Here is a 25,621-nt window from a genome sequence, read left to right as displayed (position 1 = left end):
GTATGTGTGTGTGTATAAATATGCACATATGTACATATATAAAATATTCAGCCCCCTTAAAGAACTATATTCTGCTATTTGCACCAAATTGGATGAAACCTGAGAGTATATGCTAAGTGAAATAAATTAGAGAAAGGCAAATACTGTGGGATATCACTTATATGGGGAATATAAAAAATCCAAACTCAGAGTAAAGTGGTTAACAGGGGCTGGGGAGTGAAGGAAATGGAGAGATCTTGGTCAAAGGGTACAAACTTTCACTTATAAGATTAATGAGTTCTAGGGATCTAATATATAGCATGGTGAGTATAGCTAATAATGTATTTTATATACTCTAAGTCTCTAGGAGAATAGATTGTAGATGTTCTCACCATAAAAAAAGAAACAGCTGGGGCGCCTGGGTGGCTCAGTCAGTTAAGAAGCTGACTCTTGATTTTGGCTCAGGTTGTGTCTCATGGTCTTGAGATCCATCAGGCTCTCACTGGGTGTGCAGCCTGCTTAATATTCTCTCCCTCTGTCCCTCCCTGGCTCATGCTCTCTTTCTCTAGGAAAAAAAAAAAAACACCAAAAAAACAGTAATTATGTGATGGGACGGAGGTACTAGTCATTGCTATGGTGGTAATCATTTTGCAAATTATCAAGTCAACATGGTGTACACCTTAAACTTACAACATTATGTTCATATCTCAATAAAACTGGAAAACATGTTCATACTACCCAAAGGGATTACACTGAATCTGTAGATTGCTATCAAATTCCAAAGACATGTTTCAGAAATAGAAAAAAAAATCCTAAAATTCATATGGAACTGCCAAAGACTCTTAACAGACAAAGCAATCTTAAGAAAGAACGAAATTGAAGGGATCATACTTTGATTACAAATTACATTGCAAAGCTACAGTAATGAAAACAGTGTGGTACTGGTATAAGAGCAGACACATACACCAATGGAACCGATGAAGAACCCTGAAATAAACCCATGCATATGTCAGCTCATCTGTAACATGGGCACCAAGAATACACAAATGACGAAAAGATAGTATCTTCAATAAATGGTGTTGGGAAAACTGAATATCCACATGCTCAAGAATGAAATTGGATCCTTATCTACACCAGTCACAAAAATTGACTTAGGTTAAAGATTTAAATGTAAGACTAAAAACTATAAAACTCTTAGAAGAAAACCTAGGGGAAAAGCTTATTGGCAGTTTTCTTGGCAATTTTAGTGTATGTGCTGAAGTGAGCACAGGCAGTGGTCTCGGCAATAATTTTTGGATGTGACAACAAAAGCACAGGCAGAAAAGGTAAAAATAATCAACAAAATGAAAACATAACCTATAGGAGAAAATATTTACAAACCATATATTTCATAGTGGGTAAATATTGAAAATATATGTCACTCCTATAATTCAGTAGCAAAAAAATTAAAAATGGCAAAGGATCAGATGAGCTCTTTTTAATTTTTTAAATGTTATCTAAGAGAGAGAGAGCACATGAGAGTGCATGAGTGCAGGGGGAGGAGCAGAGAGGGAGAGAGAGATCCCAAGCAGGCTCCATGCTGTCAGCACTGAGCCCAATCCCACGAACTGTGAGATCATGACCTGAGCTGAAATCAAGAGTTGGTTGCTTAACTGACTGAGCCACCCAGGGGCCCCAGACAATTTTTTAAAGTAAACATACAAATGGCCAACAAGTATATGAGAGGTACTTAACATCATGAGTCATTGTATTTATATACCACATCTTCTTTATCCATTCATCCAACAATGGGCATTTGTGCTCTTTCCATACTTTGGCTATTGTTGATAGTGCTGCTATGAACATTGGGGTGCCTGAGCCCCTTTGAATCAGCATTTTTGCATCCTTTGGATAAATTCCTAGTGGTGCAATTACTGGGTCATAGGGTAATTCTATTTTTAATTTTTTGAGGAACCTCCATACTGTTTTCCAGAGTGGCTGCACCAGTTTGCATTCCCATCAGCAGTGCAAAAGTGTTCCCCCTTTTCCACATCCTTGCCAAAACCTGTTGTTTCCTGAGTTAATTTTAGCCACTATGACTGATGTGAGGTGGTAGCTCGCTGTGGTTTGTTTGTGATTTGTTTTTCCCTGATGATGATGATGAGTGACGTTGAACATCTTTTCGTGTGTCTGTTGGCCATCTGGATGTCTTCTTTGGAAAAGTGTCTATTCATGTCTTCTGCCCATTTCTCCACTGAGTTATTTGTTTTTTGTGTATTGAGTTTGGTAAGTTCTTTATAGATTTTGGATACTAATCCTTTATCTGACATGTCATTTGCAAATATCTTCTCCCATTCTGTCGGTTGTCTTTTAGTTTTGTTGATTGTTTCCTTTGCAGTGCAGAAGCTTTTTATCTTGATGAGGTCCCAATAGTTCATTTTTGTTTTTATTTCTCTTGGCTTCGGAGATGTGTCAAGCAAGAAATTGCTGTGGCTGAGGAAGTCATATATGAAAAGCCCACAGCTAATATCATCCTCATTGGGGAAAAACTGAGAGTTTCCCTCCTGAGATCAGTAACACAGCAGGGATGTCCACTCTTACCATTGTTGTTTAACATGGTGTTGGAAGTCCTAGCCTCAGCAATCAGACAACACAAAGGAATAAAAGGCATCCAAATTGGCAAGGTGGAAGTCAAACTTTCCCTCTTTGCAGAGGACATGATGCTCTATATGGAAAACCCAAAAGATTCCACCAAAAAGCTGCTAGAACTGATCCATGAATTCAGCAAAGTCACAGGATACACAGTCAATGCACAGAAATCGGTTGCATTTCTATACACCAATAATGAAGCAACAGAAAGAGAAGAAATCATTCCCATTTATAATTGCACCAAGAATCATAAATACCTAGGAATAAACCTAACCAAAGTTGTAAAAGGTCTGTATGCTGAAAACTATAGAAAACTTATGAAGGAAATTGAAGAAGACCCAAAGAAGTGGAAAAACATCCCACACTCATGGATTGGGAGAACAAATATTGTTAAAATGTTGATACTACCCAAAGCAATCTACACATTCAATGCATTTCCAAGCAAAATTGCACCGGAATTCTTCTTGAAGCTAGAACAAACAATCCTAAAATTTGTATGGAACCATAAAAGACCCCGAATAGCCAAAGTTATGTTGAAAAAGAAAACCAAAGTGGGAGGCACCACAATCCCAGACTTTAGCCTCTACTACAAAGCTGTAATCATCGACACAGTATGGTACTGGCACAAGAACAGACACATAGACTAATGGAACAGAATAGAGAAATCAGTATTTGACCCACAAATGTATGGCCAACTAATCTTTGACAAAGCAGGAAAAAGTATCCAATGGAAAAAAGACAGTCTCTTTGGTAAATGGCGCTGGGAGAACTGGACAGCAACATGCAGAAGAATGAAACTAGACCACTTTCTTACACCATACACGAAAAGAAACTCAAAATGGATGAAAGACCTAAATGTGATACAGGAAGCCATCAAAACCCTAGAGGAGAAAATAAAGGTTTGCCTTTTGACTGGGAGCTAGTACCCTGGATGGAATGGTAATAGGACAAAGAAACTTGATGCCTGCTCTTTCTTTTCTTCTATACAGCTGTTTTTCTTGAGCATAGGACAGCCACCTAAGTCTCTCTAAGACTCTCATGTAAGGTTTCCTCCCCATTGGTCTAATGTGATCCCCTCCACATCTCTGGTCTAAGCTACATCTGGCTGTGAGACCTCTGCTCAGAGCCAGCTGACACCAGTACTGGATTGAGTTAAAAACCCAACCAGGGATGGTTTCCTGGGGAACTCAGCTGCAAAAGACTACATGTATTGGAATGTCACTTAGGCCATGCTGGATTTCCATCTTTACTATTCTTCATAAATGTCCTCTACAGACTACTTAAATTGTAACATTAGGTATCTCTCCCTGAAAACTCTTGGCATCTCCATGGCTTAAAACAGCAGGTGCATCTACCAGAACCTACAATAGGGAAGTGAAGGAGCATTGATATCCCTTCAGTAAACAAACCAGTTCTTATAATGGCTTTTTGAGGGATGCCTCTGTTGCTTGGAACACTGGGAACAGTTGACATTAACCTGAGTGGGATGCCACCCAGGAGTTGGGGGGTATTATGGTAATGGACTTGCCCACTTTTATAGAAACATGGGATTTTACTCTTCAGTCCCCAAAGATCCCTCTCAGCCCCCCAGGTATCTCTTAACCCATTGAAACCAATTAGGGTTGTAAGATTTAAAGAAGGCTCAAATGTCCATCAACTGATGAATGGATAAAGAAATTGTGGTTTATATACACAATGGAGTACTACGTGGCAATGAGAAAATGAAATATGGCCCTTTGTAGCAACATGGATGGAACTGGAGAGTGTGATGCTAAGTAAAATAAGCCATACAGAGAAAGACAGATACCATATGGTTTCACTCTTTTGTGGATCCTGAGAAACTTAACAGAAACCCATGGGGGAGGGGAAGGGAAAAAAAAAGAGGTTAGAGTGGGAGAGAGCCAAAGCATAAGAGACTCTTAAAAACTGAGAACAAACTGAGGGTTGATGGGGGGTGGGAGGGAGAGGAGGGTGGGTGATGGGTATTGAGGAGGGCACCTTTTGGGATGAGCACTGGGTGTTGTATGGAAACCAATTTGACAGTAAGCTTCATATATTGAAAAAAAAAAGAAGGCTCATCTTCTGCAATAATGCATAGCCATAGTATTCCCTAGATGAGGAAAAATGGCCCACTAATGGGACAATAAATGTTATTACTATATACCAATGAGATCTTCTAAGGGCTAAGGGCTTCTTGCAGAATGTATCTAGTTACAAACCAGGTTAATAACCCCTCTCTCAACATATTGGATGATTGTCTAAAGAGGCACCTTTCTCTTAACAAACCTGGACCACAGAGGAACCACTGGCGTTTCAACAAAGGGGACGTTGATTCTGTTACTGTCCCTCCTCCTTACAAGCCCCAAGACCCCTTTGGTCCTGTTGGGCTGGACATGCCAGATGTAGGGCTCCCTATCTTCTGGGAGTTCTACCTAAATCTGGATTCCATCCTCTTAGGGAGGTTGTTAGTAGAGAGATGGGCACTATCAGAGTCAACGTTGGGTTCTCCATGGCAGTCTTGGCTCAGATAAAACAATTAGGACAATATGCCAAAAACACTTCTCAATTTCTTGAGGGTTTTCAATAATTATCCATTATGTTTGATTTGACCAGGCAAGATAGATCCATTATATAAACTTGTTGTTGCACCCTTGAGGAAAAGAACCATATCTACACAAGGGCTCAAGAATTTGCTGACAGACTAGCAGCCAAAGATAGAGATCTCTATGTGGTAGGGGTCACTGCTGTTCCAAATACCAAACCATGTTCAAGTTATCCAGAAGATAGGAAGGTAAAGACAAGACCATACAATCACTAGTTTTATAGAAGGAATGAAAAAAGACTAAACCTGTCAACTTTGATAAAATTCAGAAAGTTACTCTATGAGCTGATGAGAATCCAGCTCTATCTCATGGTCACTTGATGTAAGCCATATGTAAATATACAAGTCTGGACCCAACTTCACCTGAGGGAACAACTATATCAAACATACATTTTATAAGTGAATTGGCATGTGACATCTGTCAAAAATGGACTAAAATGGCTTTAGGCCCTCAAACCCCCCACCTAGCACCTACCAGAGATAGCTACTGGAGTTTTTTAATAATAGAGATATGGCTTTAAGACAGGAGAAGGACTGGAGACCTAAATTGCAGGGTAAGATACAGGCTTATATATTAGCTGACCCTATTGAGGATTTCCCACAATGCCAGACTAACCACAGGCCAAAGAAAAAGGCATCATCAAATAAAGGACCAGGTAAGACCCCATACTATAGGTGTGGTCATATTGGACATCGGAGCAAGCAATGTCCAAACAAAGTCTCTCCACCAGGGCCATATCCTGCCTGTAAGGAAGAAGGACATTGGAAGAAAGACTGTTCCCACTCCAGAGACAGGAAGACAGGAACTCACTTCCCCACCTGAGAGCAGAAACCTGAGCATCTGTCATGAGGGGGCTTCTGAGGCTGGTTGGGGTGCCTTTGACATCAAGATGACTGAGCCCTGATTACTTTGGATGTGGAAGGTAAGTTTATCAATTTCCTTATTGATACAGGATCTGCTTAGACTATTCTTATTCAGCACTCTGGTCCTACCAGAATTTCTAACCATAAAATTCCTGGTATTGAGAGGCAAACTCAAAGACGCCTTCAGGGAATGGCTTTATTTTGCAAATACAAAAGTCAGCTAGTGAACTCATGTTTTTCTAGTCCTTCTGTCACTCCATCACTTGGATGAGACTTCATATATAAACTAGGGAGCAGATTTGCTTGAGGGAGATGGCTTGTTCTCTTTAACATCTAGAGAATTAAACCTTACCCTGATAACCCTTCTAATACCTGGAAGGAAGCAAATCCACAGGTCTGGGAATGTGATGTTCCAGGATAGGCTCTTAAAGCCCAACCAGTTAAAGTGACCTTAAAAGACCCAACCACCATACTTCATAAAAAATATCCCTTAAACCCTGAGGCAAGAGTTGGAGTACGAACCTCATTGGTAAGTTTCTCAAACATGGTATGTTAAGGCCTTGTGACTGTCCTTTTGACATTCAAATTTTACCAGTAAAGAAGGCAAATGGAGAATATTGAATGGTACAAGACTTAAGAGCAATAAATGAAATAGATGTACCTATCCATTGCATTGTGCCAAATCCATATACTATTCTTATTCAGTCCCTGGTGATGCCAATTGATTCAAAGGATGCTGTCTATTCTAGCCCTCTAAGTGAAGAAACACAGCCACTATTTGCTTTTGAATGGGCCTAGCCTTTAAACCCACAGGCTGCTCAATTAACGTGGGTGGTCTTGCTGCAGGGATTTAGCAGAGTCCTCACCCATTCAGGGCTGCACTTAGCAAAGACATACATGATATATCCTTGCCTCAAGGGACTATAGGATGATCTTTTAATCTGTAGTCCCACAAAAGAAACATCTGATAGTAATTTTGTAACTTTAATTTCTTGGCAGGCAGGGGGTATCCTGTCTTTCCCAAAAAGGCACAAATATCTAAACAAAAAGTCCAGTATCTGGGATATGAACTAACACCAGGTCATTGTACCCTGTCTACTAACAGAAAAAAAGCTTTATTAGATCTTGGATCCCCAACTCCAAAAAACAACTCTGTACTTTCCTAGGTATGGTGGGTTTTTGCCACTAATGGATTCCTGGATTTGGACTGTTGGCTGGAACATTGCATGACTCGGTTCAAGGCCCTAAGGAAAAACCTTTACTCTGGCCTAAGCCCAGAAGAAGGCCTTTCAAACATTAAAAGCTAAGCTTTCATCAACCCCAGCTTTGGCTTTACCAAATTTAGAAAGACCTTTGACTTTATAGGTGAGAGAAAAACAGGGACAGGATTTTCTTACCCAGAAATTAGAAAATGAAATAAGACAGTGGGCTAGCTTTCAAAGCCACTTGATACTGTAGAACAAGGGTGGCTGGTCTGTCTCTGATCAGTGGTGGAAACAGTCCTCCTTGTAGAAAAAGCTCCAAGATTTAATATGGACAGTCCTTAACAGTGATGACTCTAAATCAGGTCCAAAGTGTCTGAGAGACCAAAGGCCACCAATGGATGGCTGGAGGCTGGCTTACTTAATACCAAGCTATGCCTTTAGACATACCTGAAATAATACTTACAACTGGTCAGACTTTAAACCCAGCTACCCTTATGCCTGGGCCCGACCATCATACTTCTATGCTAGAATATGACTGCTCAGAGATTATCGATTTTATTTATTCCAGCAGACCAGATTTAAGAGATTCCCTTGTTGAAAATGCAAATAATTGGCTTACAGATGGCAGTAACTTCATGGATAAGGGAGAAAGAAAAGCTGGATATGCTATAGTTAGCTTAACTAACACCATTGAGGCAAAATCCTTTCCAACACATACTTCTTCCCAAAAAGCTAAATTAATAGCACTTACCTGTGCTCTTCCAGTGGCAAAAGGCGTAATAATATCTGGGTGTTGTATGGAAGTGATGAATCACTGAATTCTACTTTTGAAACCAATATTGCACTGTATATTAGTGAATTAAAATTTAAATTAAAAATAAAAACAAAAGAAGTGATAAGGGATTGACATGGTGTTTCTAAAATCAAATTAGAGTCAAGATGGTGGAACAGCATGGATGTTCTCAGCTTCTCTCCTTCCTGAAATGCAGCTAGATCAGCACCAAACCAAGTTGCACATCTAGGAAATTGATCTGAGGCTTAACCCAACAATCTGCGTAACTTCAGCTACAGAACTCAGCAGGTGTGCAGCACAGAGGTGAATTGGGGGAGACAGAAGCTGTGGAGGATAGGGAGCTGTTTTTGTGGAAAGAAGACAGAGAAAGGGGAAGATTACAAGAAAATCACTCTCACTGAAAGTAGCTGGAGAGAAAGAGAAAGAGTGGAAACACTAACAAGGGACTGAACAAGAAATCTGTTTCCCAAAACCATTGATGGTGAGAAAGGAGAGGGTTTCTTTTTTTTTTTTTTAAACGTTTATTTATTTTTGAGACAGAGAGAGACAGAGCATGAATGGGGGAGGGTCACAGAGAGAGGGAGACACAGAATCTGAAACAGGCTCCAGGCTCTGAGCTGTCAGCACAGAGCCCGATGTGGGGCTTGAACTCACAGACTGCAAGATCATGACCTGAGCCGAAGTTGGATGCTTAACCGACCAAGCCACCCAGGTGCCCCAAGGAGAGGGTTTCAATACCATTAGGACTCTGTAAATGGGGGAGCCCAGAGTTGTAAATTCCAGAGCTTCATACCTGGTGGTACTCTGGTGGGGAGGAAGGGCATGGAGCGAGTTCCCAGGAGTCTGTGGGTTACATGGGGAGAAGCCATTCTTCTGCTAGGAGGGCATTTGGTAAAGGCCATATGGCCTCCACATAAGCAAAGGTCCCAGTGGACCCTGGAGAACAGCCATGTTTTCTGGTATTGGAGCAAAGAAGCCAGGGTGCAGTGAAACCTGGCGCCAATTGTGTGTTATGATTTGCTATAATCTCTGAACCACTGCCACTGCTTGATTGAACAACCTTTTTCTGGGGCAAGCAGGCACCTGGCCCCAATCTCTGAACCTTTGCCACAGGGTGATCACAGGAACATTCCTGGGGGCAAGCTGGCACCCGGCGATTGCTTCAGAGACCCTCCCCCAGAGGGTCAGAGCAGGTCCAAACCACAGTGTTCTCAAAAGTGAGGGGTTTGGAAACACAGCCCCGTCTGGGATAAAATTCAGGAGGCACGTGCCACCTGGCAGGTTGACGGCTTGGATGCAAACAGCGTAGAAGTGGAGAATGGACAGGAGCCAGAGACAAAGGAGGGGTGCTTGATTGTAGGTTGGTGAGAGTGCAGAGGTCCTGTGCCAGAGGCTGGGAAGCTGGGTGAAGTCATTTTCACCTCTCCCACACATGAGCATACACATACACACACACCACACTGATTCACTCCAGTAAGCTAAGAAGTGCCACCTAGTGGAGAATGAAGCCATTACAACTGTGCTCACCAAGTACATGCCCTAGAAGACCACCACAAATTCCTCCACCTGCTTTGTGTACAGATTATAAAGTGCTTCATAGTTTAAGTTCTAGGGGAAACTGGATGTAATTTCATTCGGGTTTCATTCTGTTTGCTGGTCTTTTTTTTTCTTTTTTGCTTTTGTTGAAATTGTTTTTTTCTTTTCTTCTTGGGCACAGAAATAGAAAATTTTTGTTTCATTTTCTCAAAACATTTTTTTCTTTAGTTCTTTTTACTATGTTTTTTTTTTGTAAATTTCTAAATTCTATTTCATTTCATTTTATTCTATTTTATTATTCTATTTTTTTAATTTAAGGTTTTTCTTATTTTTTCCTTTTCTCCCCCCCCCCCCTTTCTCTATGCTATCAAGCTTCTTTCAACAACCAGATGAAAACCCACCTAGGATCCAACTTCATTTGATTTTTGTATTGATTTTAATTTTTTAATTTTAATTTTATTATATTCTTATTCTTCCTCCAAAATGACAAAACAAAGGAATTCACCCCAAAAGAAAGAACAGGAAGAAATGACAGCTAGGGGCTTAATCAACACAGATATAAGCAAGATGTCTGAACGAGAATTTAGAATCACAACAATAAGAATACTAGCTGGCATTGAAAAAAGCATTGACTCCCTTTCTGCAGAGATGAAGAAGTAAAATATAGTCAGGAGGAAATAAAAAATGTTATAACCAAGATGCAATCTCGAATGGATGCTATGGTTGGCAAGGATGGACCAAGCAGAGCAGCGAATCAGTGATATAGAAGACAAAATTATGGAAATTATAAAGCAGAAAAAAAAAAGGAAACTAAGGCAAAAGAGCATGATACAAGACTTAGAGAACTCAGTGACTTACTAAAAAGGAATAACATCTGAGTCATAGGAGTCCCAGAAGATAAAGAGAGAAAAAGGGTAGAAGGTTTATGTGAGCAAATAATAGTGGAAAACTTTCCTAATCTGGGGAAAGACAAAGACATCAAAATCCAAGATTCACAGAGAACTCCCATTAGATTCAACAAAAACTAACCACTGACAAGGCATATCCTAGTCAAATTCACAAAATACATAGGTAAGGAAAAAATTATGAAAGTAGCAAGGGAAAAAAGTCCTTAACCTATAAGGGAAGACAGATAAGGTTTGCAGCAGACCTATCCACAGAAACTTGGCAGGCCAGAAAGGAGTGGCAAGATATATTCAACATGCTGAATTGGAAAAATCTGCAGCCAAGAAATTTTTATCCAGCAAAGCTGTCATTCAAAATAGAAGGAGAGGGGTGCCTGGGTGGCGCAGTCGGTTAAGCGTCCGACTTCAGCCAGGTCACGATCTCACGGTCCGTGAGTTCGAACCCCGCGTCAGGCTCTGGGCTGATGGCTCAGAGCCTGGAGCCTGTTTCTGATTCTGTGTCTCCCTCTCTCTCTGCCCCTCCCTCGTTCATGTTCTGTCTCTCTCTGTCCCAAAAATAAATAAACGTTGAAAAAAAATTCAAAATAGAAGGAAAGATAAAGAGTTTCCCAGACAAACAAAAACCAAAGGAGTTCATGATCACTTAAAGCAGCACTGCAAGAAATTTTGAGGGGGATTCTGAGGGGAGAAAAGGCATAACAAAACAAAGAAGACCCAAAGCAACAAAGACTAGAAAGGACCAGAGAATACCACCAGAAACTCCAACTCTACAGGTAACACAATGGCACTAAATTATTTCAGTACCCACTGTAAACGTCAATAGACTAAATGCTTCAATCAAAAGATCTAGGGTATCAGAATGGTTAAGAAAACAAGATCCAACTACATGTTGTTTACAAAGACCCATTTTAGACCTAAAGACACCTTCAGATTGAAACTAAGGGGATGGAGAACCATCTATCTGCTAATAGGTGACAAAACAAAGTCGGACTAGCCATACTTACATCAGACAAACTAGATTTTAAAATAAAGACTGTAGGGGCATCTGACTTTGGCTCAGGTCATGATCTCAATGTTCATGAGTTTGAGCCTTGCATTGGGCTCTGTACTGACAGCTCAGAGCCTAGAGCCTGCTACAGATTCTGTGTCTCCTCCTTTCTGCCCCTCCTCCACTCATGCTCTGTCTCTCTCTCTCAAAAATAAATAAAAACATTAAAAAATAAAGACTGTAACAAGAGATGAAGAGAAGGGCATTATATCATAATTAAGGGGTCTATCCATCAAGAAGATCTAACAATTGTAAACATTTATTCCCTTAACATATAACACCCAAATATATAAATCAATCACAAACAAACTCATTGATAATATTACCATAATAGTAGGGGACTTCAACACTGTACTTACAGCAATGCACAGATCTAGGCAGAAAATCAACAAAGAAACAAAGACTTTGACACACTGGACAGGATGGACTTAACAGATACATTCAGAATATTTCATTCTAAAGCAACAGAATACACATCCTTCTTCAGTGCACATGGGACATTCTCCAGAATAGATCACATACTGGGACACAAATCAGCCCTCAACAAGTTCAGAAAGATTGAGATCATTCAGTGTATATTTTCAGACCACAGTGCTATGAAACTCGAAATCAACCGCAAGAAAAATATTTGGAAAGACCACGAATACTTGGAGATCAAAGAACATCCTAAGGAATGAATGGGTTAACTAAGAAATTAAAGAGGAAATTAAAAAGTACATGGAAGCCAATGAAAATGATAACACCACACCCTGAAACCTCTCGGACGCAGCAAAGGTGGTCATAATAGGAAAGTATATAGCAATCCAGGCCTTTCTAAAGAAGAAAGAAAGGTCTCAGATACACAACCTAACCTTACACCTTAAAGAGACAGAAAAAGAACAGCAAACAAAGCCCCAAACCAACAGAAGATGGGAAATAATAAAGATTAGAGCAGAAATCAATGACAGCAAAATAAATAAAAACCAAAAACCGTAGAACAGATCAATGAAACAAGGAGCTGGTTCTTTGAAAGAATTAACAAAATTGATAACCCCCTAGTCAGACTTACCAAAAAGAAAAAGGAACCCAATAAATCAAGAATGAGGGAGGAAAGGTCATAACCAACACTGCAGAAATACAAACAATAATAAGAGAATACTATGAGCAATTATATGCCAATGAATTGGGCAATCTAGAAGAAGTGGACAAATTCCTAGGAACATATAATCTACCAGAACTGAAACAGGAAGAAATAGAAAATTTGAACAGACCCATAAAACCAATAATCAAAAATCTCCCAATAAACAAGCATCCAGGGCTGGATGGCTTTCCAGGGGAATTCTACCAAACATTAAACATTAATGGATGTTAAAGAACAGTTAACATCCATTCTTTTAAAGCTGTTCCAAAAAATAGAAGGAAAACTTCCAAACTCATTTTACAAGGTCAGCATTATCTTTATTCCAAAACCAGAGAAAGACCCCACTAAAATGGAGAACAGACCAATTTCCCTAATGAACATGGCTGCAAAAATTGTCAATAAGATACTAGCCAACCAGATCCAACAATACATTAAAAGAACTATTCACTGCAATCAAGTGTGATTTATTCCTGGGATGCAGGGCGGGTTCAATATCTGCAACTAAATTAATGTGATACATCACATTAATAAAAGAAAGGACAAGAACCACATGATCTTTTCAATAGATGCAGAGGAAGTATTTGACAAAATACAGCATCCTTTCTTGATAAAAAGCCTCAAGAAAGTAGGAATAGAAGGATAATAATTCCAGATCATAAAGCCAGATACAAAAGACCCACCACTCATATCATCCTCAATGGGGAAAAACTAAGAGCTTTCTCCTTAAGGTCAGAAACTTGACAAGGATGTCCACTTTCACCACTGTTATTCAACATAGTGTTTGAAGTCCTAGCTTTAGCACTCAGACAACAGAAAGAAATAAAAGGCATCCAAATCAGCAAGGAGGGAGTGTAACTCACTCTTCACAGATGACATGATACTCTATGTGGAAAATCAAAAAGATTTCACCAAAAAACTGTTAGAACTGATCCATGAATTCAGCAAAGTCACAGCATATGGTATCAATGCACAGAAATCGGTTGTATTTATATACACCAATAATGAAGCAGCAGAAAGGGAAATCAAGGAATTGATCCCATTTACAATTGCACCCAAAACTATAAAATACCTAGGAATAAACCTAACCAAAGAGGTGAGAAATACACTGAAAACTATAGAAACCTTATGAAAGAAATTGAAGAAGACATAAAAAAAAAAGGAAAAATATTCCATGTTCATGGATTGGAAGAAAAAATATTGTTAAAATATTGATACTATCCAAAGCAATCTACCTATTCAATGCAATCCCTGTCAAAATAGCAGCAGCGTTCTTCACAGAGCTTGAACAAACAGTCCTAAAATTTGTTTGGAACCAGAAAATACTCCGAATAGCCAAAGCAATCCTGAAAAAGAAAACCAAAGCTGGAGGCATCACAATCCTGGACTTCACATATTACAAAGCTGTAATCATCAAGACAGTATGGTACTGGCACAAAAACCAGACGCTCAGATAAAGGAACAAAATAGAGAACTCAGAAGTGGACCCACCAATGTATGGCCAACTAATCTTTGACAAAGCAGAAAAGAATATCCAGTGGAATAAAGACAGTGTCTTCAGCCAATGGTGTTGGGAAAACTGGACAGTGACATGAAGAATGAACCTAGACAACTTTATTACACCATACACAAAAATAAACTCAAAATGGATGAAAGACTTAAATGTAAGAGAGGAAGCCATCAAAATCCTAGAAGGGGGAAAGCAGGAAAAAACCTCTTTGATCTTGGCTGCAGCAACTTCTTACTCAAAACGTCTCCAGAGGCAAGGAAAACAAAAGCATAAATGAACTATTGGGACCTCATCAAGACAAAAAGCTTCTGCATAGCGAAGGAAACAATAAGCAAAACTAAAAGCCAGTCAACGGAATGGGAGAAGATAATTGCAAATGACATATCAGATAAAGGGTTAGTATCCAAAATCTATAAAAAATATAAAACTCAACACCAAAAAAAAAAAAAATCCAATTCAAAAATGGGCAGAGTATCTGAATAGACATTTTCCCAAAGACATGAAGATGGCCAACAGACACATGAAAAGAGGCTCAACATCACTCATCATCAGGCAAATACAAATCAAAACCACAGTGAGATACCACCTCACACCTGTCAGAATGGCTAGTATCAAAAAAAGAGATAAGAAGTGTTGCCAAGGATATGGAAAAAGGGAAGCCCTCCTGCACTGTTGGTGGGGATGCAAACTGGTGCAGCCACTGAGGAGGACAGTTTGGAGGTTCCTCAAAAAGTTAGAAATACCATATGATGCAGTAATTCCACTACGGGCTATTTACCCAAAGAAACAAAAAGACTAATTCAAAAAGATGTATGCACTCCTGTGCTAACTGAAGTATTTACAATAAACAAGATATTGAAGCAAGCCAAGTATCCACTGATAGATAAATGGATAAGGAAGATGTGGTATGTGTATGTATGTATATGTGTGTGTATGTGTATATAGATGCACGTATAATGAGCAGTGAGCAATGTATAGAATTGTTGAATTCTATATTGTACACCTGAAACTAGTATAACACTATGTTAATTAGAATTCAAAAAAAAAATTAATGAAGTGTTTTTGACCTCAAACTAACTTAAGATTTTCAGAGGGTTCCTAGAAAAACTTGTTCTCTGTCCTTGTAAAAGAGATGCTAAACTAACTTGATATGTAAAATTACATAGGAAACATCGTCAAATAAAATGATGTTTAAACTTTTTTAGTTTTTTTAGGAATATAAGTTATTATTGTGTTTTAGACACTGTATAAAATTCTTAGAAATCTGATATGTTGTGATAAAGTTACTAGTCTTAATTCTAGTAATTATCTTAGTATGTTCTATTTTAGAGAAATAACTAAATTTTCTTGTCAAGTGAATGCTCATTGGATCTTTAACCTTGGAAATTTTATGTCTTTTGTCTCCAGGAATGTACGCTCCATAATGGCATCACTTGGATAACTTTGAGACCATGCCACTGCAGTAAGAGTTTTCAGAACTAATGAAGACACTGATGGATTCAAAATAACTGTTAACTAAGGATAAAGCAGATAAGAATTAATTACATGGAACTGGATGAATTTATAAGGGCAATTATTACTTCTAGGACTTTGTTTGAAACACTGCTTATTGTTTAATGGTTTGATTTACAGATTAAAAAAAACACTTTTTCTCTTTTAAGCTATCTACAACTTAGAGCAATTTGGTAAATTATTCATTGTAAACAGAATTGAAGCATTATCTTTTCTCCCTACCCAATCCCTCCAGAATTTGGAAACTGAGTATTCTAATTTTCATGACAACACAGTTGTTTGCATAAATTCAATAAAAAAAATTCATTCTCCTTGGAACCAGATACAATTGAAAACTCAAGAAGAGCCTATATAATCAAGCACTATTCTTGTATTTATGCAAATAATTGGGGTATTGCAAAATATACAAATTAGACTCACTTTAACTACATAGGATAGAAAAAAATGTTTTAATGGAAAACTATAGGCACATTTGCAGACGTTAGATTCTAGTCCCATTATAGTCCAGGACTGGATTAGAATAACAAAATAACAAGATTTTATTTGCCTGTACTGGACTGGATTCTGAATTCTTCTAGTTTTCTTGGGTATCTGGCTACAAGTCCCTAAAGTAACAGTTTTAATTTTTCTCTCACCCTCTAACTTGGAGTCATAAAAGATTAATAGTTTCCTGACCTCCAAGGTGAAGCTGGACAACTTGAGAGCAATCTCTACAATAGCTTTTGTATAGACAACTTCACATGTAGTATGGGATGGGCCACTCCATAAAGCACACACATAGTTCACCAGTACATTCCAAATTCACTGACTGCAACCTGTTGCAACTAGATTGTCCTCCTCATCTCCTCTCAAGATGCTTCAAGGGCAAATCCAAAAATCTCAGCTTCCTGCTGTGGACTCAAAAACTGAGTTTATAATCATGTTCTAATAACTGTTGCTTTTCTTTTGTTTCATAGAAATGCCTCTTATTAAATACCTGATTGCTTGCACCACAGAACTAAATAAGACACAACTAGTTTAATGCGACTGAACTATTCTCAGGACCACAAAGCTAATTCAATGAGTTATAGGACAGTGGACTTTTGTTCTTTCCTGACTTTTCCAGTCTGTGTTTTTGTAACTTTTTACAAGATCCTCTTAACTCATTCCATTTAACCTGAATTACTTCATAGCTACTAAATCAGCTTTGTGTTCAGAAAGTTCCACGCATTGGAAGTTTCAAATGGGGGATGGAAGGAAATGTCATCCTGAAATATGCCACTTTGAAGTAAGGATTAATTTGAGCTGAAGGCAACCTAGAAGTGGATACAAGAAATGCTTTTTGCCATCCTTTGTTTGCCTAAAGGCAGGACATTAATTTTCAAAGGTGTCCCTTCTCTTGTCTCTATCTGGAAGGACCAAAGTTTTGTCAGCCTGGAGACAGCACTAGAGTAGTCTACTTAAGAAATTAGTCTTTATTGACATTTACTTTCCCTCATATTTGCCTTTCCACAATTTGTCATCCTTGGAAACCGAAAATGCTTTCCATCCTCCTGTTATTTCTCTATAAATTTATTGTTCTTTATCAAAGAGTCTATGTATGCCTGAATTATAAGCCACCTCTGGGTTACACACTCAAGTTTCTCCTATGTACATGGGAGATATACATGTTAACAAACTCATTTTTACTCGTTAATATGTCATTTATTATAGAGCCCTAGTTGAGAATCCAAGAAGAGTAGAGGAAATAATTTTCCTTGCCCACAAAATATTGACGTATGTTTTAAAACATGGTATGGCAAAAAAACAGAATTAAGAAGACAGGTGGGGCTTCTGGGTGGCTCAGTTAAAGCATCCAATTCTTGATATCAGCCCAGGTCATGGTCTCATGGTTTCTTAGTTTGAGCCCTGCATCAGACTCTGCACTAACAGCACAGAGCCTGCTTGGGCTTCTCTCTCTCTCTCTCTCTCTCTCTCTGCCCCTCCCTGCCATGTTTCTCTCAAAAAATAAATTTAAAAAATTTTAATAAAAAATAAAAAGACACTTGACAAATTAGAAGATTTGGGGTATATATCACAAGTATAAATATTGTTAATATAGAAATAATTTTTAAAGATTATGGGGGAAAGATCAAATTTTAGTAGACAAATGAGAAAATGGACAAGTCACAAGAAACCTGCAAAATTATTCTTAAATATATGAAAAGATGTTCAACTTTATTCATAATTAGAAAAATACAGGGGTGCCTGGGTGGCTCAGTCGGTTAAGTAACTGACCCTTGATTTCAGTTCAGGTCATGATCTCATGATTCATGAGATTGAGTCTGAGTTGGGCTCTGCGCTGACAGTATGGAATTCTCTCTCCCTCCCTTTTTCTCAAAAATAAACATTTTAAAAAAGACAAATACAAATTAAAATTACACCAAGATATTGTAGGAGTGCTAACAATACTGACTCCATCTTTGGCCATCTGTCTTGTTCATGCACATGCAATGACCTCGCTTAGGAGGCTATTTCCAAGCCTCTTGGGGGTTAATGTGTGTCCTGATAGGAATGCCTGAAGGCTTGTTCTGATCTCTCCTAAAGTGGTGCTCAGAAGGCGCCCCTGTAGATAACTACGCTTTGACATCACCACAGTGACATCCTCACCCCTTGTTCCATCACTTTTCAGTTTCCACGTGTCTTCTCAATCTGGAGGACACTTTACTGTCCCTCCTCTACCTTCTAGCAGATAGCATCATTGACGTAGCAGGTTGATAATAAGTAAAATAACATTCAGGTAGCAAGATAGATGACGGGGAAAATGAGTACCTTCACACATTGCTGATGACAATGCCAAATCTGAGACAAATTTATAAACAAAATTAACGAGAGTAAGGACTATAACCTATAAAATAAGAGTCCATAAATACATACTGATATAAATAATAAGATAAATTTAGTAGGAATCACAGAAATAGAACCATTAGGCACCACCGTGGTCTTAATTTCAGACAAGAATCCTCAGTGGATTTTCATAATGACCAGATAGTGATATAATCTCAAAACAACTCTCCACAATATATATTAATTTTAAGACAGAAAATCTTAATGATGTAGAAACTTCACAGGTAACACCTTGACAAAAAGAGTTAACTTTACTTACAAGGAGTAAAATAAGAATCATGTGACACCTGATGAGATTCATGGAGAACATATTCACATCTTGCCAAGAGGGCATATTTTGAATTTAGTTGAGGACTTGTCAGAGAAACCCAGATTGATGGACATTCTACAAAATAAATAGGTAGTCAAGATGCTCAAAAAGAAGCCCTATTCCAGATTAAAGAATGTTAAAGAGAATAACTAAATGCAGTGTAGGATCTTGCATTGGATCCAGGACTAGAAATAGAACATCAATGTGAATGGTGAAATTTGAGTAGACTTTAGATAATAGTATGGTATCAATATTTAAGTGTTAAATTTTCTGATTCTGATCATCATACAATGCTTATGAAATATGTCAGTATTTGCTGTATTTGGGTGTCCAATTACAAATTTTTATATCTGAAAATATTCCAAATATGTACAAAAATAAAGATAAGGAACATTAGCAAATTACATTTATTGAGGGTGAAATCCACACCCTGAAAAGCAAATCCAAAACACATTGCTGGCAATAGAGGCAACATGGTTGATGGTGGTAGGGGCACCCTATATTGATTCCAAAAAACTAAGGAGTCCTAGCTAAACAAAGAAACACAGGTCAATCATATTTGCAGGAAGCACTCTGTACATGGGGTACTGTGTGAACAAGAAGGGTCCCACTGAAGTTTTAACTGCCCATCAAAGAAATTGGTTGCAGATAAAGGCTAACAACGTTCACAAAAATCCCTGAGTTGTAAGAACACATCTCCCAAAATGTATCTTCCAGTCCCTTCCAAAAACCTCCTGATACAGCTCGATGGAAAAAAAAAAAAAAAAAAGCCCCTCTCCATACCAAATGGTCAAAAACACAAAAGCCCTGGAACTACACAATTATCCAGAATAAAAAGAAAACCAAAGAACTAAAAATAAATGGCCTCTGACAACCTCTCAACAGAAAAATGCCAAAGAGAAGGGCAACACTTATTAAGTCCTGAATAAAAACATATTTTATAAAACAATGATATCTATCAAGAATTCAAGCTAGGCATATAAAAGTTCAGAGACAAGATGACAAGCCCACAAAGAATTGAAAAATATAGAAATAAAGAATGTATGTCCAAAACAGAAGAGACTCATAAATATGGAGAACAAACTGAGGGTTACAGGAGGGATTGTGGGAGGGGGATGGGATAAATGGGTAAGGGGCACTAAGGAATCTACTCCTGAAATTGTTGCACTATATGCTAACTAATTTGGATATAAATTAAAAAAAAAAAAAAAAAAAGAACTCCTTGGCCATCCCTCAAAAAAAAAAAAAAAAAAAAAAAAGAATGTATGTCCAAATATCCTATGATTTCACTCATATAAGGACTTTAAGATACAAAACAGATGAGCATAAGGGAAGGGAAGCAAAGGTAATATAAATATAGGGAGGGGGACAAATATAAACTCAAATATGGAGAATGAACAGAAGGTTGCTGGAGGGGTTGTGGAGGGGAGATGGGCTAAATGGGTAAAGGCCATTAAGGAATCTACCCCTGAAATCATTGTCACACCATATGCTAACTTGGAAGTAAATTAAAAAATAAATTATTAGTAAGATAAAAAAAGGAAGGAAAAAAATAAAAATAAAAGAATGTATGTTCATTAAGCCACTTAAAACAATCCTTCATATATGGAATAATTCTTTCGACAAAAATTAAAAAAAATTTTTAACGTTTATTTATTTATTTTGAGAGACAGAGCATGAGCAGGGAAAGGGCTGAGAGAGCTGGAGCCACTGAATCTGAAACAAGCTCCAGGTTCCTAGCTGTAAGCACAGAGCCTGACCCAGGGCTCACTACTCACAAACCATGAGATCATGACCTGAGGTGAAGTCAGATGCTTAACCAACTGAGCCACCCAGGTGCCCCAGACAAAAATTGAGAACAAGATTATCTCTACATTCCCACTAAACTCTTTATGACATTGGCAAATTTTATTTATTTTAGAGCAGGTGCAAGCAGGGGAGAGGGGCAGAGAGAGAAAGAATCTTAAGCAGGTTCCATGCTGTCAGCATGAAGCTTACCATGGGGCTTGATCCCACCCCCTTAGGATCATGACCTGAGCTTATATCAAGAGTCTGAAGCTCAACCAACTGAGCCACTCAGGAGTCCCAATGATATTGGGCAAATTTTAAATAATCATGGACCATAGGTTTACTCTAAAAAAAAAAAAAATGTGGACATGAGTTGTATCTCTGACATTACCCTGATTGTTATTCCAAACTTTACTTATTTTGAGAGAGACAGAGATAGCATGAGTGGCAGAAGGGCTGAGAGAGAGGAGAAAAAGAATCCCAAGCAGGCTTCACGCTGTCAGCACAGAACCCTACATGGGGCTCAAACTCATGAACTGTGAGATCATGACCTGAGCTGAAACAGAATCAGATGCTTAACCAACTGAGCCACCCAGGAACTCCTGTTATTCAAAATAAGAAACAAAACAGACGAAGATAGGGAAAGGGAAGGAAAAAAAAAGATAAAAACAGAGGGAGGCAAACCATAAGAGACTCTTAAATACAGAGAACTGAGGGGAGGTGGGTGGGGGGATGGGTTAAATGGGTGATGGACATTAAAAGGGCACTTTTTGGGATGAGCACTGGGTTTCATATTTAAGAGATGAATCACTGGGTTCTACTCCTAAAGCCAAGACTATGTTGTATGTTAAGTAACTTGAATTTAAGTTTAAGAAATTAAAACAAAAGAAGATACAGGAAAAAAAATGTCCATGAGATTACTGAAACAAAAAAAAAATAAGAATAAAGACAACAAAATGTTGTTTACCTCTTCAAAAAAATAAAATAAAGAGGTCTAGATTCCACTCACCATCACCTTGGATAAACCAGTTCGAGTAGTCATTCAAAATCCTCTGAACGAGCCAATCCTTGAGATAAGTGATAAAAGATGTCAGGAAATCTCTCGGATTCCTTAAGATATAAATGCAATGAAACAAAAAGAGTTTATGAACAAGCAATATAGACATTTATCTCAGTCTGCTCTTCTCGGGGCTGCACAGTTCCTCATATCCCAGACTCAAATCGCTCACTTGTTCAGAGGCAGTTGGGGTTAGAAAACATTAATCTTCACTGTCAATCTATTCTTTCAGCGCGAGCTCTCCCCACCCACCCCCCCTACACTATTTCCTTTACTCTTAAGGATGGTCAATTGATCCTAACCTCAGGGAAGTTTAGTTGATTGAGAATAGCTGTCATGTTTGATTACATCAGAAAGTGTTATGATCAGTCAGCTATAGCAGCCATTCATGTGGGAGCAGAGAACAGCGGGGTATGTGCCATGCATTTAGGATACCTCCTTTTTATGTTGTTGTTAATTTCCTTCCCTTCCTTTCCCTCCCTTCCCTTTCCTTCCCTTCCTTCCCTCCTCTCCTCTCCTCCTCTTCCTTCCCTTCCTCTCCCTTCTTCTCTCTCCTCCCTCTCCTCTCCTCCCTCTCCCCCCTCCCCTCCCTCTCCTCTCCCCCCTCCCCTCCCCTCCCTCTCCTCTCCTCTCCCCCCTCCCCTCCCCTCCCTCTCCTCTCCTCTCCCCCCTCCCCTCCCTCCCCCTCCTCTCCCCCCTCCCCTCCCCTCCCCCTCCCCTCCTCTCCCCCCTCCCCTCCCCCTCCTCTCCTCTCCCCCCTCCCCTCCCTCTCCTCTCCTGTCCTCTCTTCTCCTTCCTCCTCTTCCTCTCCCTTCCTCCCCCTCCCTTCCTCCCCCTCCTTTCTTTCCCTTCCTTCCCTTCCCTTTCCTTCTAGCACACACAAGCAGGGAGGAACAGAGAAAAGGAGGGACAGAATCCCAAGCAGGCTCTACACCGTCAGCACAGATCCTGATGTGGAGCTTGAACTCATGACCCTGAGATCAAGACATGAGCCAAGATGAGGTGCCTGGGTGGTTCAGTCAGTTAAACGGTGGACTTCGGCTCAGCTCATGAACTCATGATTCATGGTTTTGAGCCCCACGTTGTCAGGCTCTGTGCTGACAGCTTACAGCCTGGAGTCTGCTTTAGATTCTGTGTTACTCTCTCTGCCCCTCCCCTGCTCATGCTCTATCTCTTTCTGTCTCTCAAAAGTAAATAAACAACAAAAAATTAAAAGACCTGAGCCAAGATCAAGAGTTGTACACTTAGGGGCGCCTGGGTGGCGCAGTCGGTTAAGCGTCCGACTTCAGCCAGGTCACGATCTTGCGGTCCATGAGTTCGAGCCCCGCGTCAGGCTCTGGGCTGATGGCTCAGAGCCTGGAGTCTGTTTCCGATTCTGTGTCTCCCTCTCTCTCTGCCCCTCCCCCGTTCATGCTCTGTCTCTCTCTGTCCCAAAAATAAATAAACGTTGAAAAAAAAAATAAAAAAAAAAGAGTTGTACACTTAACCAACTGAAACACCCAGGCACCCCGTGTATACTTCTTAGATGTTTACTTATTTATCTAGGTGGGAGTGGGGGGGGGGTGGTAGACAGACAGTGGAAAACAGAATCCCAAGCAGGCTCTGCCATGGTAGCACAGAGCTGATACAGAGCTTGAACTCATGACCTGAGCCGAAAGCAAGAGTTGGACACTTAACTGAGCCACCCAAGCACCCCTCTGATACTTCTCAGATTCATCATTTTATCAAATGACAAGACATCCTCAGATTCCTTCAAAGCGACCAGCATCAACTCACCTTGGCATTAGAGGTGAACTAGGACTTGGGGAAGATTTGTATGGTCATGAGATATGGTCTATCCTGGTCACTTTGGACTTTCTGCCAAGATGCAGACTCTATCCATGGGGACTTGGCAAAGTTTGGGATAGTACGCTTCCAACTAGGCTCCCCCATGGCATTCATCAAATGGACAATCTCAGACACTCAAGGTGTTCATGGCTGTGAAATAAAGGGGATAATCATGTTTTTTATGTTACATTTACATTGTAAGGAAAATGTTTCATGGGCTGAGTGCCCACAGTTCTTTAATCTCAGGCAGGCCACTATAATCTTGACTATCAATTCTGTAATATCTGTTCTCTGTCCTATTCTCCCTGCACACTCCACCTCTAGGGTGATAGAGTTTTTAGCTGAAAAAGACATTGCAAGTCCAAGAATCTGAAATCCCTATCTCCAGGTCAGGGACTCCCTGTGCTTTGGTTTTCTAAGTTCAATTTAGACCCTTAGAATATTTTTCATTAGCAAGCCCCACTATGTCACATGTGTAGAATCAAAATCAGCTTTCCTCTGTGCCTGCTCCTTTTTGAATCTCCATCTAAGTAGATATACTATTTATTAAACAATGTATTATCCTCACCTCCTAGTCCTCACCCCCATCCACATCCAACTGCTCTCCCAGATTACATGTCCTATACATGTCTCAAATTGATTCCCTTCTCCTGTTTAATTAATCCCTTCATTTCTGAGCTGAATATAAAAAAATAAATAGGACACAGGTCTTGTCTTTAATGGTCTGATTTTCATAACAGGAGTAACAGTTATTTTATTCTTTTTTCCATATACCTTCCATGGGTGACCATCCTCACTTTTATTAATTTAATATATGCAACACCTGTGTTCCAGATACTGGCGTTCTCAGTCTTCAGTATCAGATACTTAAGCAATTGTGTCCTGAAAGGCATATCAAAAATTAATGTAAGAATACTGTAGTGTTTTAATTTTGATTCATATGATTATTGTAATATCAAACAAATGCCATTGTATAAATTCATGAATGTCATTCTCTCATTTGAAAACATTGAATTATAATCTTTTTTTCTTATTTGCTGGAGAAAAAGTTTTATAAATTAAAGGTAAATAATATTTTATTATATTATTAGTGTAATCATAGAAAATGCCTATTACTTTTCTAGAATTTGGAAGAATATTAACTTTCTTCTTGTCTTAATTTTCCCCCCTTAGCTTATTGTTAGTGATTTCATCCATTTCACGTGAATATTGAATTAAACCATATAAAGCCCTCAAAACAGTACTATATACATTTTAAGTTCTAGGTAGGTGTCACCTCTTATTATCATGATCATCATCTTCTGGTTTCTGTCGATATTTTCCTACATGAAATGCACAAGAGCATCCTCTAAGAGTAGCCTCACTTCAAGAACACACACAAGAACATACAAGTGCATACCTTCAGAGATATACACTCTTCCTACCTGATCTAGGGTAGCTTGACATGATGCAATCATCATATCTCACCAAAAACTCATCCAAGGCAAAACACAAAGACTCCACACTGGTATAACTGGAATATGTTGGGACCTCCTCACCCAAGAGTGGACCAGACATCTTGACACAGTCCTGTTTTTCAGTGAAGCTTCCTGGACTGCTGGCTTCAAGTCTTTAACTTGGATGGAATGATTCCTTTAAATTAACCACAGAAGATGCCAGAACAGTTCAATTCAGCAGCTAATACAGGGTAAAGTGCATTCTTCTGCAGGTCTTAACTCAAGAGTGAGAGTTAAGGTGGGGGAAGCTTGACAGAGAGCCAAGCACTTAGACTTTGAAACATGGAAAGAGTGTGACATCCAGAGCAGCGAACAAAGGTGTGTGCAACTGGACTAAGGATGGAGAACATCTGAGGGAGAAAAGACAGTGTTTTCCAATAGAGGAAAACAATGATCTCTTCAAGAAAGACTCTCTTGGGTCTCTCTGCAGGTTACTAACATTGGCAGAGCCTCATTGATTCCATTTCACTTATCAGGATCCTCACTGCATTGCCCCCACGATAGGATAGTTCTGGGGTAGGAAGAGGAGACCCAGATCAAAATGGAGGATTGTTATCTCACAAGGAAAGGAGTTCTGGG

At 39.2% G+C, this 25,621-nt stretch overlaps 1 long non-coding RNA gene across 1 annotated transcript; it reads left to right on the top strand.

Moving 5' to 3' along the window:
• The first annotated feature begins 201 nt into the window (after nucleotides 1–201).
• LOC123578367 lies at nucleotides 202–25,280 on the top strand. The gene is made up of 4 exons (XR_006702338.1): nucleotides 202–320; nucleotides 15,411–15,420; nucleotides 18,106–18,110; nucleotides 25,270–25,280. It is a non-coding gene; the product is annotated as an uncharacterized LOC123578367 (long non-coding RNA).
• The last annotated feature ends 341 nt before the right edge of the window (nucleotides 25,281–25,621 follow it).

Source organism: Leopardus geoffroyi, chromosome E2, assembly GCF_018350155.1.
Source record: "Leopardus geoffroyi isolate Oge1 chromosome E2, O.geoffroyi_Oge1_pat1.0, whole genome shotgun sequence".
In the NCBI taxonomy this organism is placed as follows: Eukaryota; Metazoa; Chordata; class Mammalia; order Carnivora; family Felidae; genus Leopardus; species Leopardus geoffroyi.
Note: the sequence above shows the minus strand (reverse complement) of the source record. Positions and strands in the feature narration are given on the sequence as shown.